At 44.5% G+C, this 19,613-nt stretch overlaps 5 non-coding genes and 2 pseudogenes across 5 annotated transcripts; all 7 read right to left on the bottom strand.

Annotated features, from left to right (window-relative positions):
- Positions 1–160, bottom strand: LOC130308072 (U2 spliceosomal RNA; annotated as a pseudogene).
- A 2,092-nt stretch (positions 161–2,252) lies between these two features.
- On the bottom strand, positions 2,253–2,443 carry LOC130308075 (U2 spliceosomal RNA). Its single transcript, XR_008857133.1, has one exon. It is a non-coding gene; the product is annotated as a U2 spliceosomal RNA (small nuclear RNA).
- A 2,097-nt stretch (positions 2,444–4,540) lies between these two features.
- Positions 4,541–4,731, bottom strand: LOC130308074 (U2 spliceosomal RNA). Its single transcript, XR_008857132.1, has one exon. It is a non-coding gene; the product is annotated as a U2 spliceosomal RNA (small nuclear RNA).
- A 2,081-nt stretch (positions 4,732–6,812) lies between these two features.
- LOC130308068 (U2 spliceosomal RNA) lies at positions 6,813–6,997 on the bottom strand. Its single transcript, XR_008857129.1, has one exon. It is a non-coding gene; the product is annotated as a U2 spliceosomal RNA (small nuclear RNA).
- A 7,628-nt stretch (positions 6,998–14,625) lies between these two features.
- LOC130308065 (U2 spliceosomal RNA) lies at positions 14,626–14,816 on the bottom strand. Its single transcript, XR_008857127.1, has one exon. It is a non-coding gene; the product is annotated as a U2 spliceosomal RNA (small nuclear RNA).
- A 2,085-nt stretch (positions 14,817–16,901) lies between these two features.
- LOC130308053 (U2 spliceosomal RNA) lies at positions 16,902–17,092 on the bottom strand. The gene has a single exon (XR_008857116.1). It is a non-coding gene; the product is annotated as a U2 spliceosomal RNA (small nuclear RNA).
- A 2,093-nt stretch (positions 17,093–19,185) lies between these two features.
- On the bottom strand, positions 19,186–19,361 carry LOC130308066 (U2 spliceosomal RNA; annotated as a pseudogene).
- Positions 19,362–19,613: the final 252 nt, after the last annotated feature.

Below are 19,613 nucleotides of genomic sequence, written 5' to 3'. Positions count from 1 at the left end.
AACAGGTCACATCGGGGCAGCCGTCGAGCTGATTCCTCAGAACCAGCCCCGGAAAGCCCTGGTACACCTGCATCCTCCATGCAGCACCCATCCCCACCAGCATGAAAACTGATAAGAACAGATACTACACTTGATCTTAGCCAAAAGGCCGAGAAGCGATAACCGTGAAAGGGGCGGGCCCAACAAGGTCCCCTTCATGGGCACTATCACTGCTTGCTGTCAGGGAGGCTGCCAGACAATTTTCCATGCACACTCTGGGCTGGGGGGCAGTCAACCACCAGTACACACAGCAGAACCTAAACCCATACCATTATTGCTAAGCAGCAAGACAGGGGCCCATTGCACTCCCACGGGGCCTTTTTAAATGCAATCCATAACCCGGATTTGCCAGGAACCCTTCTTACTCCTCCTACTTGCATGTGACACTGGGCTTAGGATCTGCATAGGAAACACACACACAAGCACACACCTACCTTTGTTGCCTGCAGATGCCTCCTTGGCTGTCCCCAAACGGTATCAAACCAACACCCACGGGAAGCTGTAAGCATAGAGGACATGCCTGCACACCATTGGACTTACCTGTGTGGGTTAAATCCGGGTTATTTGACAACCTATGGCGGTGATGGTTCTGCTCAGGCAGAGCAGTGCTGATGCTCCTCATAAAGCTGTCGCTGCTGTGAAGGTTCTAGGTGACATCACAAATCCCTTTGGTTACATACACAACAAAGCTGGGTTGTTGTTGTTTACACTCTGCAAGGCCTGTGGAAGTGAGTGACATCATAGCACTGTAGTTCTGAGGGTTCAAGATGGATGCAACAATCTCCTGTTGCTTCTATGAAGGCCGTAATAGACGACATCACCAAACAGCTCCATAGTCACATACACAGCAAAGGAGAGATGTTGTTTACACCTAGTGATGTCAGTGGTATTGAGTGACATCACAGCACAGTGCTAAGGCTCCTGGGCCTGGACACAGCAGCGGCTGCAATATCTCAACGGAGAATACGTTTATATCTATGTGTGTGTGTGCGCATATATATATATATATATATATATATATATATATATATATATTTCTCCGCCGAAATCACTTTTAAACCCATTTCCACCTTTTTTTCCGTTCTCTTCCTCTTACTTTTTTTTCACGTTTTTTTACGTTTTTCTCCTTTTCGCCTCTTTTCTGGGCGTATTATTCTTCTTTTTCTTCTTTTTTTTCGTCTAATGCATACCCCATCAGTGCAGCAATGCTTATTCAATACCGCCAGCAGATGGAGACACTGGGGGATAATTTTCTAAGGATTTATACTGATTTTTCCTGTCTGAATTTGTCGCACAGAAAGTTGCAGGCCAAATATGTGTGACATTTCTGCGACTTTAGCTTCTAGAGCATTTTTACAACATTATACATAGGTGCTGAATACATAAAAAGCGACTGTTCAGCGACAGACAAGTCGCATCGGCTGAAAGTAGGCCAGAATGTCAGTCCATGTTGGAGCAGGTTTAGATACAGTCTAAAGCATAGATCTCAAAGTCTGTGCACAGAATTTAGCAAGGGCCTCGCACCTTCTGATGCATCAGGTAGGTGCACAATAGCATAGCCTAACCCTCTGTACTTTGGTCTATATTGATGCGGGACATAGACAGCCAGCTGATGACCAATCCATTAGTGCAATGGATGGCTGGAAGCATTTGTCTTTGCCTTTGCAATACCACAGAAGCAATGCATGGTCAATGTACAGCAATGACACACCTGTGTGAACAGCCAGGAGACCCCCCCCCCCCCCCCCCCATGTTATGTTACATAGTTACATAGTTAGTACGGTCGAAAAAAGACATATGTCCATCACGTTCAACCAGGGAATTAAGGGGTAGGGGTGTGGCGCGATATTGGGGAAGGGATGAGATTTTATATTTCTTCATAAGCATTAATCTTATTTTGTCAATTAGGAACATTCAGCACCCACCCGCTATCAAGGCAGCTGCCTATCATGTCATGCCCTACCTGCACAGGTGTGCTGGCTACTCAAATGATCCAATTAAGGAGGCCATTTAGTCAGCAGCAGCAGAAGTCCTGTGCCTGGACGCTCCAACAGGGGCCAGACACAAGCAGAAGCAGAAGCAGCAGAAGCAGCAGCAGCACCACCTTTTGTTTTTTGGCTGCAGCAGCAGCAAGGCCCACAGGGCTGGCTAGCTGGCTAGCCAGCAAGCAGGTAGCAATGAAAGTAGGAATCTTTCTTTTTAACCCTGTAAGGGGGTGGTGCACTGTACCCGAAGATACTGCCATATCGGGTCAATGCATAGGGCGACGGAAGCAAGCTTCGAAATCGGCCCCCGTTCTCAAAAATCCATTTAATATATGGTCCCCAGATAGGGGACGTATCAGATATTAAACTGATAAGAACAGATACTACACTTGATCTTAGCCAAAAGGCCGAGAAGCGATAACCGTGAAAGGGGCGGGCCCAACAAGGTCCCCTTCATGGGCACTATCACTGCTTGCTGTCAGGGAGGCTGCCAGACAATTTTCCATGCACACTCTGGGCTGGGGGGCAGTCAACCACCAGTACACACAGCAGAACCTAAACCCATACCATTATTGCTAAGCAGCAAGACAGGGGCCCATTGCACTCCCACGGGGCCTTTTTAAATGCAATCCATAACCCGGATTTGCCAGGAACCCTTCTTACTCCTCCTACTTGCATGTGACACTGGGCTTAGGATCTGCATAGGAAACACACACACAAGCACACACCTACCTTTGTTGCCTGCAGATGCCTCCTTGGCTGTCCCCAAACGGTATCAAACCAACACCCACGGGAAGCTGTAAGCATAGAGGACATGCCTGCACCCCATTGGACTTACCTGTGTGGGTTAAATCCGGGTTATTTGACAACCTATGGCGGTGATGGTTCTGCTCAGGCAGAGCAGTGCTGATGCTCCTCATAAAGCTGTCGCTGCTGTGAAGGTTCTAGGTGACATCACAAATCCCTTTGGTTACATACACAACAAAGCTGGGTTGTTGTTGTTTACACTCTGCAAGGCCTGTGGAAGTGAGTGACATCATAGCACTGTAGTTCTGAGGGTTCAAGATGGATGCAACAATCTCCTGTTGCTTCTATGAAGGCCGTAATAGACGACATCACCAAACAGCTCCATAGTCACATACACAGCAAAGGAGAGATGTTGTTTACACCTAGTGATGTCAGTGGTATTGAGTGACATCACAGCACAGTGCTAAGGCTCCTGGGCCTGGACACAGCAGCGGCTGCAATATCTCAACGGAGAATACGTTTATATCTATGTGTGTGTGTGCGCATATATATATATATATATATATATATATATATATATATATATATATATTTCTCCGCCGAAATCACTTTTAAACCCATTTCCACCTTTTTTTCCCTTCTCTTCCTCTTACTTTTTTTTCACGTTTTTTTACGTTTTTCTCCTTTTCGCCTCTTTTCTGGGCGTATTATTCTTCTTTTTCTTCTTTTTTTTCGTCTAATGCATACCCCATCAGTGCAGCAATGCTTATTCAATACCGCCAGCAGATGGAGACACTGGGGGATAATTTTCTAAGGATTTATACTGATTTTTCCTGTCTGAATTTGTCGCACAGAAAGTTGCAGGCCAAATATGTGTGACATTTCTGCGACTTTAGCTTCTAGAGCATTTTTACAACATTATACATAGGTGCTGAATACATAAAAAGCGACTGTTCAGCGACAGACAAGTCGCATCGGCTGAAAGTAGGCCAGAATGTCAGTCCATGTTGGAGCAGGTTTAGATACAGTCTAAAGCATAGATCTCAAAGTCTGTGCACAGAATTTAGCAAGGGCCTCGCACCTTCTGATGCATCAGGTAGGTGCACAATAGCATAGCCTAACCCTCTGTACTTTGGTCTATATTGATGCGGGACATAGACAGCCAGCTGATGACCAATCCATTAGTGCAATGGATGGCTGGAAGCATTTGTCTTTGCCTTTGCAATACCACAGAAGCAATGCATGGTCAATGTACAGCAATGACACACCTGTGTGAACAGCCAGGAGACACCCCCCCCCCCCCCCCATGTTATGTTACATAGTTACATAGTTAGTACGGTCGAAAAAAGACATATGTCCATCACGTTCAACCAGGGAATTAAGGGGTAGGGGTGTGGCGCGATATTGGGGAAGGGATGAGATTTTATATTTCTTCATAAGCATTAATCTTATTTTGTCAATTAGGAACATTCAGCACCCACCCGCTATCAAGGCAGCTGCCTATCATGTCATGCCCTACCTGCACAGGTGTGCTGGCTACTCAAATGATCCAATTAAGGAGGCCATTTAGTCAGCAGCAGCAGAAGTCCTGTGCCTGGACGCTCCAACAGGGGCCAGACACAAGCAGAAGCAGAAGCAGCAGAAGCAGCAGCAGCACCACCTTTTGTTTTTTGGCTGCAGCAGCAGCAAGGCCCACAGGGCTGGCTAGCTGGCTAGCCAGCAAGCAGGTAGCAATGAAAGTAGGAATCTTTCTTTTTAACCCTGTAAGGGGGTGGTGCACTGTACCCGAAGATACTGCCATATCGGGTCAATGCATAGGGCGACGGAAGCAAGCTTCGAAATCGGCCCCCGTTCTCAAAAATCCATTTAATATATGGTCCCCAGATAGGGGACGTATCAGATATTAAACTGATAAGAACAGATACTACACTTGATCTTAGCCAAAAGGCCGAGAAGCGATAACCGTGAAAGGGGCGGGCCCAACAAGGTCCCCTTCATGGGCACTATCACTGCTTGCTGTCAGGGAGGCTGCCAGACAATTTTCCATGCACACTCTGGGCTGGGGGGCAGTCAACCACCAGTACACACAGCAGAACCTAAACCCATACCATTATTGCTAAGCAGCAAGACAGGGGCCCATTGCACTCCCACGGGGCCTTTTTAAATGCAATCCATAACCCGGATTTGCCAGGAACCCTTCTTACTCCTCCTACTTGCATGTGACACTGGGCTTAGGATCTGCATAGGAAACACACACACAAGCACACACCTACCTTTGTTGCCTGCAGATGCCTCCTTGGCTGTCCCCAAACGGTATCAAACCAACACCCACGGGAAGCTGTAAGCATAGAGGACATGCCTGCACCCCATTGGACTTACCTGTGTGGGTTAAATCCGGGTTATTTGACAACCTATGGCGGTGATGGTTCTGCTCAGGCAGAGCAGTGCTGATGCTCCTCATAAAGCTGTCGCTGCTGTGAAGGTTCTAGGTGACATCACAAATCCCTTTGGTTACATACACAACAAAGCTGGGTTGTTGTTGTTTACACTCTGCAAGGCCTGTGGAAGTGAGTGACATCATAGCACTGTAGTTCTGAGGGTTCAAGATGGATGCAACAATCTCCTGTTGCTTCTATGAAGGCCGTAATAGACGACATCACCAAACAGCTCCATAGTCACATACACAGCAAAGGAGAGATGTTGTTTACACCTAGTGATGTCAGTGGTATTGAGTGACATCACAGCACAGTGCTAAGGCTCCTGGGCCTGGACACAGCAGCGGCTGCAATATCTCAACGGAGAATACGTTTATATCTATGTGTGTGTGTGCGCATATATATATATATATATATATATATATATATATATTTCTCCGCCGAAATCACTTTTAAACCCATTTCCACCTTTTTTTCCCTTCTCTTCCTCTTACTTTTTTTTCACGTTTTTTTACGTTTTTCTCCTTTTCGCCTCTTTTCTGGGCGTATTATTCTTCTTTTTCTTCTTTTTTTTCGTCTAATGCATACCCCATCAGTGCAGCAATGCTTATTCAATACCGCCAGCAGATGGAGACACTGGGGGATAATTTTCTAAGGATTTATACTGATTTTTCCTGTCTGAATTTGTCGCACAGAAAGTTGCAGGCCAAATATGTGTGACATTTCTGCGACTTTAGCTTCTAGAGCATTTTTACAACATTATACATAGGTGCTGAATACATAAAAAGCGACTGTTCAGCGACAGACAAGTCGCATCGGCTGAAAGTAGGCCAGAATGTCAGTCCATGTTGGAGCAGGTTTAGATACAGTCTAAAGCATAGATCTCAAAGTCTGTGCACAGAATTTAGCAAGGGCCTCGCACCTTCTGATGCATCAGGTAGGTGCACAATAGCATAGCCTAACCCTCTGTACTTTGGTCTATATTGATGCGGGACATAGACAGCCAGCTGATGACCAATCCATTAGTGCAATGGATGGCTGGAAGCATTTGTCTTTGCCTTTGCAATACCACAGAAGCAATGCATGGTCAATGTACAGCAATGACACACCTGTGTGAACAGCCAGGAGACCCCCCCCCCCCCCATGTTATGTTACATAGTTACATAGTTAGTACGGTCGAAAAAAGACATATGTCCATCACGTTCAACCAGGGAATTAAGGGGTAGGGGTGTGGCGCGATATTGGGGAAGGGATGAGATTTTATATTTCTTCATAAGCATTAATCTTATTTTGTCAATTAGGAACATTCAGCACCCACCCGCTATCAAGGCAGCTGCCTATCATGTCATGCCCTACCTGCACAGGTGTGCTGGCTACTCAAATGATCCAATTAAGGAGGCCATTTAGTCAGCAGCAGCAGAAGTCCTGTGCCTGGACGCTCCAACAGGGGCCAGACACAAGCAGAAGCAGAAGCAGCAGAAGCAGCAGCAGCACCACCTTTTGTTTTTTGGCTGCAGCAGCAGCAAGGCCCACAGGGCTGGCTAGCTGGCTAGCCAGCAAGCAGGTAGCAATGAAAGTAGGAATCTTTCTTTTTAACCCTGTAAGGGGGTGGTGCACTGTACCCGAAGATACTGCCATATCGGGTCAATGCATAGGGCGACGGAAGCAAGCTTCGAAATCGGCCCCCGTTCTCAAAAATCCATTTAATATATGGTCCCCAGATAGGGGACGTATCAGATATTAAACTGATAAGAACAGATTTTTTTTTTTTATCTAAAGCCGAGGAACGTGCTTTCGATTCACCCAAAGTGCAAGAAAAAGTGCAAACGTGTTACACTAAAAAAACGTGCACAAAGGATGCGGTCTATCGCAAGCCCTTCTCCGATAGGAGAGAGGCCCCCCAACAAACCTTACCCTTCGCCTCCGGACCAAAAGGTACCTGCGAGGTTCCAGGTTCGATGTCCCTTTTCGCCGAAGCTACTAGGGGACCACAAATGCTCCCGGCATCCCCCTTGGCGTTAGCCAAGGTATCTGCCCGCAGAGCCGATTACGGTAGGTACCCTGCCAAAACAGGAGTACCCGGGGTGTTTGCAGGGAGGTGCGGAACCTAATGGCCACACACACCTCCCCTAGACCGCCAGGAGGGACACCCAGAAGGGCTACCGCATCCTGACAAATCCTGTGAACACACAACACGCAAAAAGTGACACAGTGAGACAAAAAAGAAATAAATAAGTGAATGTGTGCAGATATACTGCCCGGACATCCGGCCGGATCTATAAAAATTTCTCTGATCCTAGCCAGAAGGCCGGGAATCAAGAGGTGAGTGCCACAAGGTGAAGAGATTATGGTGCCCGTGCTTCAACTCAGTGAGTCTATTCTCCCATTGAGTTTCGGCACCTCGGGGTTACCACTCCCCGAGGCACAAAAGTACCTCGGCTCTAGACCCTCTCAGCCTCATGGCGAGACCCGGAGGGAACAGGTCACATCGGGGCAGCCGTCGAGCTGATTCCTCAGAACCAGCCCCGGAAAGCCCTGGTACACCTGCATCCTCCATGCAGCACCCATCCCCACCAGCATGAAAACTGATAAGAACAGATTTTTTACTTTTAGATATAATATTCTTAGACTAAAAGACCTTACGCAGTCCAGATTATACTTAGTCTGCTAAAAGCATATTCCACAGATGTAGATTCCAAAGACTTTTAGCCACTTTGTGACCTAATCTTTTTTTATCCAATAAATAGAAAACATACATCTCACTAAGAGCTAGGCGAACACAATCTTTAGAGGTAATAGTGTCTCTTTTAAAAAGAAGAATATTCCTCGTCTTCCATAGTGCAATTTTAATACAATTTATACTAATCCACAAAACCCGAGACTTTTCCACAGATAAAACATTATAAAATCCATATAAAATAACTTCATGATTTAAAAAATTAAGATCAGAAATGAATTTTAGTAAGGGTCCTATCAAATGCCATATCTCTTGGGCGTAAAAACAGTTCCAAAAAAGGTGTAAAACTGTTTCCTCACTAGGACACCCCATTCTCGGGCACTTTGCACTACGACACAATCCTCTTCTGTGTTGGAATTCTCTGGTAGGCAAACATTGATGTGCTATCTGCCAGGCCAGATCTTTTAAGTCATTAGATAAGAATCCCATATTCACCATCCTCCAAACTCTTAGAGATTTCTCAGTGGAATAATTAGATATTAAGCAAATCTGTTCTATCTTCCTGATTTCAGGAACTAATTTTCGTGCATTACTACAAATTTCTTGACTAAAATTAGCAATGCCATAAATACGAATAATCTTTTCTAAAACCACATAGTGCGCTGGGGGAATAAATAAGATTGGGGACGTTAAAGGTAAGGTTATCCACTTTCTTTTTCTAAAAATGTGACCTGCAGCATATTTTAAAAAATAAGACCAATAACAGTTTCTTTGCAAGCCATTAAAACACATAGAAAAAAAGTGAATATATAAAAACCTTTTTAAATCAGGCACATCCTTACCCCCCAATTTCTTTGTCTTCATCATTACATCTCTCCTGAGTTTATCCATTTTAGACCCCCATAAAAAATGAAAGCAAATCTTGTTTAAAAACTTTAAGGTGCGTTCACTCGGTGGGAAAACCAAGCTTAAATATAGCATGATAGGTAGCAACAAAGCTTTCATTATCAGTACTTTTCCTTCTATTGTTAATTTCCTCATTTTCCAAAAACTTATTTTCTTTTGCACTTTCTCTTTGACGATGGACCAGCTTTCCTCTCCATTATTTTCATTGTCAAAGATGACACCCAAGATTTTGATTTTATCATATTGCACATTCACCTCCGTATTGCCCCAATTCCCTATTGCAAAGCAATCACATTTATTTTTATTTAATTTGAAGCCAGAGCCCTCACAAAAAAATTCTGTCTGTCTGATAGCACGTTTCAGGGATGGTTCATCTGGACATAGAATATTAACATCATCCATGTATGCTATCGTCTTTACGCTCTGTCCTCCACTTCCAGGGATTGGCACTCCTCTAATGAGCTTATCTTTTCTCAAAACATTCAACAGAGGTTCTATTGCACATATGAAAAGAATGGGTGATAGGGGGCACCCCTGTTTCACCCCAGACTGTAAACATACCTCTTGGGATAAAAAACCGTTAATTAAAATACGACTAAAACAGTTTTTATATAAAAGTGCAATTTTTCCAACAATAAAATCAGGAAAATTCATTTTCTTTAAAACCAACCATAAAAAATCATGAGAAACACGGTCATAAGCCTTTTGAAAATCCAAGGATAAAATTGCCAATTTCTGATCACATTGTTTCTGATACCATAAAACATCTTTTACAAGGTTTAGATGATCACTTATTTTCCTTCCAGGTACTCCGCATACTTGGTCACTGTGTATAACCTTAGAAATTACCTGCTTGAGCCTATTTGCTAAAATTTTTGCTAAAACCTTATAGTCTGTATTTAGCAGGGTAATAGGCCTCCAATTTTCTAATTTAGAGATGTCTCCTTTTTTAAAAATCAGAGTAACAACACCATCTCTCCAGGACGCAGGTAAAATCTCAGATTTAAAAGCACAGTTAAAAATACCTAAAAGATCATCTTTTAAAATGGACCAAAAACACAGATAAAATTCAACTGGCAACCCATCCGAACCAGGTGTTTTACCATTTAAAAAACTCTTAAAAGTGCTTAAAAGTTCAGGTAAAAAGATTTCATCACAAAGGCTCTCTTGGTCAGTTTTGTCAAGTTTTGAATCCAAGGTATCTAAAACATCATTAGTAAAGGAAATATCAATATCTTTTTTATTAAAAAGCTCCTGATAAAATACTTGTGCTTCTCGCAACATCTCTTCATTAGTTATCTTCCCTTCTATTACAGATATCATTTCTTTCTTTCCCACCACCTTCTTAAAAAAGAATCTCGAACACTTTTCATCATTCTCCAGACATTGCACCTTGCTGTTAAAAATCATTTCTTTTCCTTTTTGACTAATGGCATTTTTTATTTCATTCTTTGTCTGAGCAATAACATCATCCATCTCAAGCCCGGCTTGCTTTAGTTTATAATATGTTTGGATTTTAGTGTTTAACATTTTAAACCATAACTTTTTCTCCTTAGCCTTTTGGATGCCCACACGGATAAAAAACAGTTTAGTCCACTTTTTAACATCCTCCCACCAATCCAAAATATTTTTATATTGGGATTGACGCAATCTCCATTTGTTATAAGCAGCAATAAAATCATTTTTTGTTTTCATGTCCTCTAATAAAGTAGTGTTGAGCTTCCAAACGCCTCTGCCTTTCTCTAGGCCAGGTAAAGTGACATGTGCATGTAATAACTTATGATCAGAGAAAATATTCGATAAAAGAGAAACCTCAACTAGATTAAAACTTTCCGATAAAAAAATAAAATCAATCCTGGATTTGCAGACATTATTTTCCCATGTGTAACCAGGGTCGTCTGGGTATTTTCTCCTCCAGACATCGGTAAAGTTAAAATCCTCAGTCATACTCTTAATCTGTTTCTCTGTTTTATCCACTCTGACATGCACACTTCCACTCTCACGATGATCACCACTCATACAACAATTAAAATCTCCAGCCATTAAAATAGGTGTTGAACCTGGGATAAAAGCCTGAATATCATTAATCAAGTCGGCTCTCTCATTTTTTTCAGGAGAAGCATAGATGTTAAAAAGCTTAATCTCTGAGCCATTGTACTTAATATTAACTAATAGCGCTCTACCAGGTATAATTTCTAAGAAGGACAAAACTTGTACATCTGAACCTCTAAACAAGATCCCAACACCTGAAGATCTGTTCAGATTGTCACCCGACCAGACCGATGGTCCCAAAGTCCAGCTACGACAAAGGTCCTCATAATTTGGACTATGTTCAATTCCACATTCTTGTAAAAAGAACAGAGAACAGTCCAAGGTCTCTAAAAAACTAAACAAAGCAGCCCTTCTCGTAGGGCTCTTTAGACCTCTCACATTAAGAGAGGAGCACTTTAAGGAAGCTATTCGCTACTGGAGTTTGAGTCCGATATGAAACCCACAGGTGACTCCGGGCTTTCGAACTCTTTGATATTTTTTGGATCGGACGCTGATCTTATAGAAGGCCTCCATGCATGTTGACTGTCCTCACATTCGTCTGAGCTTTTTTTGACAGGCCGTTTAATGCCAAGTTGTGGCTCATCTCCAAGTTCCTTCTTCCGCTTGATCTCCTTCACGCCAACCTCCATGGCTTCACTGCTCACTAGTGACCCTCCACCACCAGAACCCTCCACAGAAGGTCTCCCCTCTGTCTCAGGCACAGCAGAAAGGTCCATAAGCTCCGCCACGACATGAGAAGTTACAGCCGGCTTTTCTGAAGGCGCCTCAGACCGCTGGGGTGCTTTCGCAGGTGGTACTTCAGCTTGCACTACACCCACTCTCCCCGCTACACGGTCAGCCCACGATCTAGCTACACTGGAACGGAGACTGCAATCTTTAAAGGCATGGCCTTCTTCACCACAAATGTTGCAGACGATTTTAGCACAATCCTTAGAAACATGGCCTTCTTGATTGCACCGACCACAGCGAACTGTAGTGTCCGTGCAAACTTCCATAGTATGTCCGAATTTCTTACATTTCCTACAAAAAGTAGGCATCTCGGGATAAAACAAATAGCCCTTATCCCGACCGATAGAAAAGTTGGAGGGTGGATGACACAACCCTCCAATGCCAGTAGCATCCTCCTTCATTTTCACAAAAAACTTATGTTTCCCCGTCCATAGGTCTTCTGAATTCATCACCTTATGGGAATACTTAACAGAACTGCAGTATTTCCCCAAAAAGAGCTCAATATGGGACACAGTCACAAAGGGATTGTGCATACACACAACTAGAGGAATATCGCCTCCAGTATACAACACTGTGACCGTGATCCCATCAAGCTCAGCAAGGTCTTGATTGCTTTTCAGCTTCTCAAAAAGATTCTGGCATGCATAAGCAGAGTCCAGAGTTAGGATGAAGCTGCCCTTCCGAGGATCTCTGAGACAGACGATGTTCTCTTTCTTCACCCCAAGAAGCTTGTAGAGAGTTTCTTTCACAAAATAAGAAAGTTGGACGAGTTCTTGCTTGTCTTCATCAACATCAAAGCGAAAGGAAAAACGAATCCGCGTTTCACCGGATGTAAGGTAACGGATGCGAACACCCATCTTGTCGATCGCCTTTTCGGTTCCTCGTAGCAGCCCCCCTTGGAAAAGGTAGGACAAACTCCCAGGATCCTCCTGACCAGACACTTGATCTAGCCAAAAGGCCGAGAAGCGATAACCGTGAAAGGGGCGGGCCCAACAAGGTCCCCTTCATGGGCACTATCACTGCTTGCTGTCAGGGAGGCTGCCAGACAATTTTCCATGCACACTCTGGGCTGGGGGGCAGTCAACCACCAGTACACACAGCAGAACCTAAACCCATACCATTATTGCTAAGCAGCAAGACAGGGGCCCATTGCACTCCCACGGGGCCTTTTTAAATGCAATCCATAACCCGGATTTGCCAGGAACCCTTCTTACTCCTCCTACTTGCATGTGACACTGGGCTTAGGATCTGCATAGGAAACACACACACAAGCACACACCTACCTTTGTTGCCTGCAGATGCCTCCTTGGCTGTCCCCAAACGGTATCAAACCAACACCCACGGGAAGCTGTAAGCATAGAGGACATGCCTGCACCCCATTGGACTTACCTGTGTGGGTTAAATCCGGGTTATTTGACAACCTATGGCGGTGATGGTTCTGCTCAGGCAGAGCAGTGCTGATGCTCCTCATAAAGCTGTCGCTGCTGTGAAGGTTCTAGGTGACATCACAAATCCCTTTGGTTACATACACAACAAAGCTGGGTTGTTGTTGTTTACACTCTGCAAGGCCTGTGGAAGTGAGTGACATCATAGCACTGTAGTTCTGAGGGTTCAAGATGGATGCAACAATCTCCTGTTGCTTTTATGAAGGCCGTAATAGACGACATCACCAAACAGCTCCATAGTCACATACACAGCAAAGGAGAGATGTTGTTTACACCTAGTGATGTCAGTGGTATTGAGTGACATCACAGCACAGTGCTAAGGCTCCTGGGCCTGGACACAGCAGCGGCTGCAATATCTCAACGGAGAATACGTTTATATCTATGTGTGTGTGTGCGCATATATATATATATATATATATATATATATATATATATTTCTCCGCCGAAATCACTTTTAAACCCATTTCCACCTTTTTTTCCCTTCTCTTCCTCTTACTTTTTTTTCACGTTTTTTTACGTTTTTCTCCTTTTCGTCTCTTTTCTGGGCGTATTATTCTTCTTTTTCTTCTTTTTTTTCGTCTAATGCATACCCCATCAGTGCAGCAATGCTTATTCAATACCGCCAGCAGATGGAGACACTGGGGGATAATTTTCTAAGGATTTATACTGATTTTTCCTGTCTGAATTTGTCGCACAGAAAGTTGCAGGCCAAATATGTGTGACATTTCTGCGACTTTAGCTTCTAGAGCATTTTTACAACATTATACATAGGTGCTGAATACATAAAAAGCGACTGTTCAGCGACAGACAAGTCGCATCGGCTGAAAGTAGGCCAGAATGTCAGTCCATGTTGGAGCAGGTTTAGATACAGTCTAAAGCATAGATCTCAAAGTCTGTGCACAGAATTTAGCAAGGGCCTCGCACCTTCTGATGCATCAGGTAGGTGCACAATAGCATAGCCTAACCCTCTGTACTTTGGTCTATATTGATGCGGGACATAGACAGCCAGCTGATGACCAATCCATTAGTGCAATGGATGGCTGGAAGCATTTGTCTTTGCCTTTGCAATACCACAGAAGCAATGCATGGTCAATGTACAGCAATGACACACCTGTGTGAACAGCCAGGAGACCCCCCCCCCCCCCCCATGTTATGTTACATAGTTACATAGTTAGTACGGTCGAAAAAAGACATATGTCCATCACGTTCAACCAGGGAATTAAGGGGTAGGGGTGTGGCGCGATATTGGGGAAGGGATGAGATTTTATATTTCTTCATAAGCATTAATCTTATTTTGTCAATTAGGAACATTCAGCACCCACCCGCTATCAAGGCAGCTGCCTATCATGTCATGCCCTACCTGCACAGGTGTGCTGGCTACTCAAATGATCCAATTAAGGAGGCCATTTAGTCAGCAGCAGCAGAAGTCCTGTGCCTGGACGCTCCAACAGGGGCCAGACACAAGCAGAAGCAGAAGCAGCAGAAGCAGCAGCAGCACCACCTTTTGTTTTTTGGCTGCAGCAGCAGCAAGGCCCACAGGGCTGGCTAGCTGGCTAGCCAGCAAGCAGGTAGCAATGAAAGTAGGAATCTTTCTTTTTAACCCTGTAAGGGGGTGGTGCACTGTACCCGAAGATACTGCCATATCGGGTCAATGCATAGGGCGACGGAAGCAAGCTTCGAAATCGGCCCCCGTTCTCAAAAATCCATTTAATATATGGTCCCCAGATAGGGGACGTATCAGATATTAAACTGATAAGAACAGATACTACACTTGATCTTAGCCAAAAGGCCGAGAAGCGATAACCGTGAAAGGGGCGGGCCCAACAAGGTCCCCTTCATGGGCACTATCACTGCTTGCTGTCAGGGAGGCTGCCAGACAATTTTCCATGCACACTCTGGGCTGGGGGGCAGTCAACCACCAGTACACACAGCAGAACCTAAACCCATACCATTATTGCTAAGCAGCAAGACAGGGGCCCATTGCACTCCCACGGGGCCTTTTTAAATGCAATCCATAACCCGGATTTGCCAGGAACCCTTCTTACTCCTCCTACTTGCATGTGACACTGGGCTTAGGATCTGCATAGGAAACACACACACAAGCACACACCTACCTTTGTTGCCTGCAGATGCCTCCTTGGCTGTCCCCAAACGGTATCAAACCAACACCCACGGGAAGCTGTAAGCATAGAGGACATGCCTGCACCCCATTGGACTTACCTGTGTGGGTTAAATCCGGGTTATTTGACAACCTATGGCGGTGATGGTTCTGCTCAGGCAGAGCAGTGCTGATGCTCCTCATAAAGCTGTCGCTGCTGTGAAGGTTCTAGGTGACATCACAAATCCCTTTGGTTACATACACAACAAAGCTGGGTTGTTGTTGTTTACACTCTGCAAGGCCTGTGGAAGTGAGTGACATCATAGCACTGTAGTTCTGAGGGTTCAAGATGGATGCAACAATCTCCTGTTGCTTCTATGAAGGCCGTAATAGACGACATCACCAAACAGCTCCATAGTCACATACACAGCAAAGGAGAGATGTTGTTTACACCTAGTGATGTCAGTGGTATTGAGTGACATCACAGCACAGTGCTAAGGCTCCTGGGCCTGGACACAGCAGCGGCTGCAATATCTCAACGGAGAATACGTTTATATCTATGTGTGTGTGTGCGCATATATATATATATATATATATATATATATATATATATATATTCTCCGCCGAAATCACTTTTAAACCCATTTCCACCTTTTTTTCCCTTCTCTTCCTCTTACTTTTTTTTCACGTTTTTTTACGTTTTTCTCCTTTTCGCCTCTTTTCTGGGCGTATTATTCTTCTTTTTCTTCTTTTTTTTCGTCTAATGCATACCCCATCAGTGCAGCAATGCTTATTCAATACCGCCAGCAGATGGAGACACTGGGGGATAATTTTCTAAGGATTTATACTGATTTTTCCTGTCTGAATTTGTCGCACAGAAAGTTGCAGGCCAAATATGTGTGACATTTCTGCGACTTTAGCTTCTAGAGCATTTTTACAACATTATACATAGGTGCTGAATACATAAAAAGCGACTGTTCAGCGACAGACAAGTCGCATCGGCTGAAAGTAGGCCAGAATGTCAGTCCATGTTGGAGCAGGTTTAGATACAGTCTAAAGCATAGATCTCAAAGTCTGTGCACAGAATTTAGCAAGGGCCTCGCACCTTCTGATGCATCAGGTAGGTGCACAATAGCATAGCCTAACCCTCTGTACTTTGGTCTATATTGATGCGGGACATAGACAGCCAGCTGATGACCAATCCATTAGTGCAATGGATGGCTGGAAGCATTTGTCTTTGCCTTTGCAATACCACAGAAGCAATGCATGGTCAATGTACAGCAATGACACACCTGTGTGAACAGCCAGGAGACCCCCCCCCCCCCATGTTATGTTACATAGTTACATAGTTAGTACGGTCGAAAAAAGACATATGTCCATCACGTTCAACCAGGGAATTAAGGGGTAGGGGTGTGGCGCGATATTGGGGAAGGGATGAGATTTTATATTTCTTCATAAGCATTAATCTTATTTTGTCAATTAGGAACATTCAGCACCCACCCGCTATCAAGGCAGCTGCCTATCATGTCATGCCCTACCTGCACAGGTGTGCTGGCTACTCAAATGATCCAATTAAGGAGGCCATTTAGTCAGCAGCAGCAGAAGTCCTGTGCCTGGACGCTCCAACAGGGGCCAGACACAAGCAGAAGCAGAAGCAGCAGAAGCAGCAGCAGCACCACCTTTTGTTTTTTGGCTGCAGCAGCAGCAAGGCCCACAGGGCTGGCTAGCTGGCTAGCCAGCAAGCAGGTAGCAATGAAAGTAGGAATCTTTCTTTTTAACCCTGTAAGGGGGTGGTGCACTGTACCCGAAGATACTGCCATATCGGGTCAATGCATAGGGCGACGGAAGCAAGCTTCGAAATCGGCCCCCGTTCTCAAAAATCCATTTAATATATGGTCCCCAGATAGGGGACGTATCAGATATTAAACTGATAAGAACAGATACTACACTTGATCTTAGCCAAAAGGCCGAGAAGCGATAACCGTGAAAGGGGCGGGCCCAACAAGGTCCCCTTCATGGGCACTATCACTGCTTGCTGTCAGGGAGGCTGCCAGACAATTTTCCATGCACACTCTGGGCTGGGGGGCAGTCAACCACCAGTACACACAGCAGAACCTAAACCCATACCATTATTGCTAAGCAGCAAGACAGGGGCCCATTGCACTCCCACGGGGCCTTTTTAAATGCAATCCATAACCCGGATTTGCCAGGAACCCTTCTTACTCCTCCTACTTGCATGTGACACTGGGCTTAGGATCTGCATAGGAAACACACACACAAGCACACACCTACCTTTGTTGCCTGCAGATGCCTCCTTGGCTGTCCCCAAACGGTATCAAACCAACACCCACGGGAAGCTGTAAGCATAGAGGACATGCCTGCACCCCATTGGACTTACCTGTGTGGGTTAAATCCGGGTTATTTGACAACCTATGGCGGTGATGGTTCTGCTCAGGCAGAGCAGTGCTGATGCTCCTCATAAAGCTGTCGCTGCTGTGAAGGTTCTAGGTGACATCACAAATCCCTTTGGTTACATACACAACAAAGCTGGGTTGTTGTTGTTTACACTCTGCAAGGCCTGTGGAAGTGAGTGACATCATAGCACTGTAGTTCTGAGGGTTCAAGATGGATGCAACAATCTCCTGTTGCTTCTATGAAGGCCGTAATAGACGACATCACCAAACAGCTCCATAGTCACATACACAGCAAAGGAGAGATGTTGTTTACACCTAGTGATGTCAGTGGTATTGAGTGACATCACAGCACAGTGCTAAGGCTCCTGGGCCTGGACACAGCAGCGGCTGCAATATCTCAACGGAGAATACGTTTATATCTATGTGGGTGTGTGCGCATATATATATATATATATATATATATATATATATATATATATATATTCTCCGCCGAAATCACTTTTAAACCCATTTCCACCTTTTTTTCCCTTCTCTTCCTCTTACTTTTTTTTCACGTTTTTTTACGTTTTTCTCCTTTTCGCCTCTTTTCTGGGCGTATTATTCTTCTTTTTCTTCTTTTTTTTCGTCTAATGCATACCCCATCAGTGCAGCAATGCTTATTCAATACCGCCAGCAGATGGAGACACTGGGGGATAATTTTCTAAGGATTTATACTGATTTTTCCTGTCTGAATTTGTCGCACAGAAAGTTGCAGGCCAAATATGTGTGACATTTCTGCGACTTTAGCTTCTAGAGCATTTTTACAACATTATACATAGGTGCTGAATACATAAAAAGCGACTGTTCAGCGACAGACAAGTCGCATCGGCTGAAAGTAGGCCAGAATGTCAGTCCATGTTGGAGCAGGTTTAGATACAGTCTAAAGCATAGATCTCAAAGTCTGTGCACAGAATTTAGCAAGGGCCTCGCACCTTCTGATGCATCAGGTAGGTGCACAATAGCATAGCCTAACCCTCTGTACTTTGGTCTATATTGATGCGGGACATAGACAGCCAGCTGATGACCAATCCATTAGTGCAATGGATGGCTGGAAGCATTTGTCTTTGCCTTTGCAATACCACAGAAGCAATGCATGGTCAATGTACAGCAATGACACACCTGTGTGAACAGCCAGGAGACCCCCCCCCCCCCCCCCATGTTATGTTACATAGTTACATAGTTAGTACGGTCGAAAAAAGACATATGTCCATCACGTTCAACCAGGGAATTAAGGGGTAGGGGTGTGGCGCGATATTGGGGAAGGGATGAGATTTTATATTTCTTCATAAGCATTAATCTTATTTTGTCAATTAGGAACATTCAGCACCCACCCGCTATCAAGGCAGCTGCCTATCATGTCATGCCCTACCTGCACAGGTGTGCTGGCTACTCAAATGATCCAATTAAGGAGGCCATTTAGTCAGCAGCAGCAGAAGTCCTGTGCCTGGACGCTCCAACAGGGGCCAGACACAAGCAGAAGCAGAAGCAGCAGAAGCAGCAGCAGCACCACCTTTTGTTTTTTGGCTGCAGCAGCAGCAAGGCCCACAGGGCTGGCTAGCTGGCTAGCCAGCAAGCAGGTAGCAATGAAAGTAGGAATCTTTCTTTTTAACCCTGTAAGGGGGTGGTGCACTGTACCCGAAGATACTGCCATATCGGGTCAATGCATAGGGCGACGGAAGCAAGCTTCGAAATCGGCCCCCGTTCTCAAAAATCCATTTAATATATGGTCCCCAGATAGGGGACGTATCAGATATTAAACTGATAAGAACAGATTTTTTACTTTTAGATATAATATTCTTAGACTAAAAGACCTTACGCAGTCCAGATTATACTTAGTCTGCTAAAAGCATATTCCACAGATGTAGATTCCAAAGACTTTTAGCCACTTTGTGACCTAATCTTTTTTTATCCAATAAATAGAAAACATACATCTCACTAAGAGCTAGGCGAACACAATCTTTAGAGGTAATAGTGTCTCTTTTAAAAAGAAGAATATTCCTCGTCTTCCATAGTGCAATTTTAATACAATTTATACTAATCCACAAAA

This window comes from Hyla sarda, unplaced genomic scaffold (genome assembly GCF_029499605.1).
Source record: "Hyla sarda isolate aHylSar1 unplaced genomic scaffold, aHylSar1.hap1 scaffold_1458, whole genome shotgun sequence".
Taxonomy (NCBI): Eukaryota; Metazoa; Chordata; class Amphibia; order Anura; family Hylidae; genus Hyla; species Hyla sarda.
The sequence above is the reverse complement of the archived record's forward strand: the minus strand, read 5'-3'. Positions and strand labels throughout refer to the sequence as shown.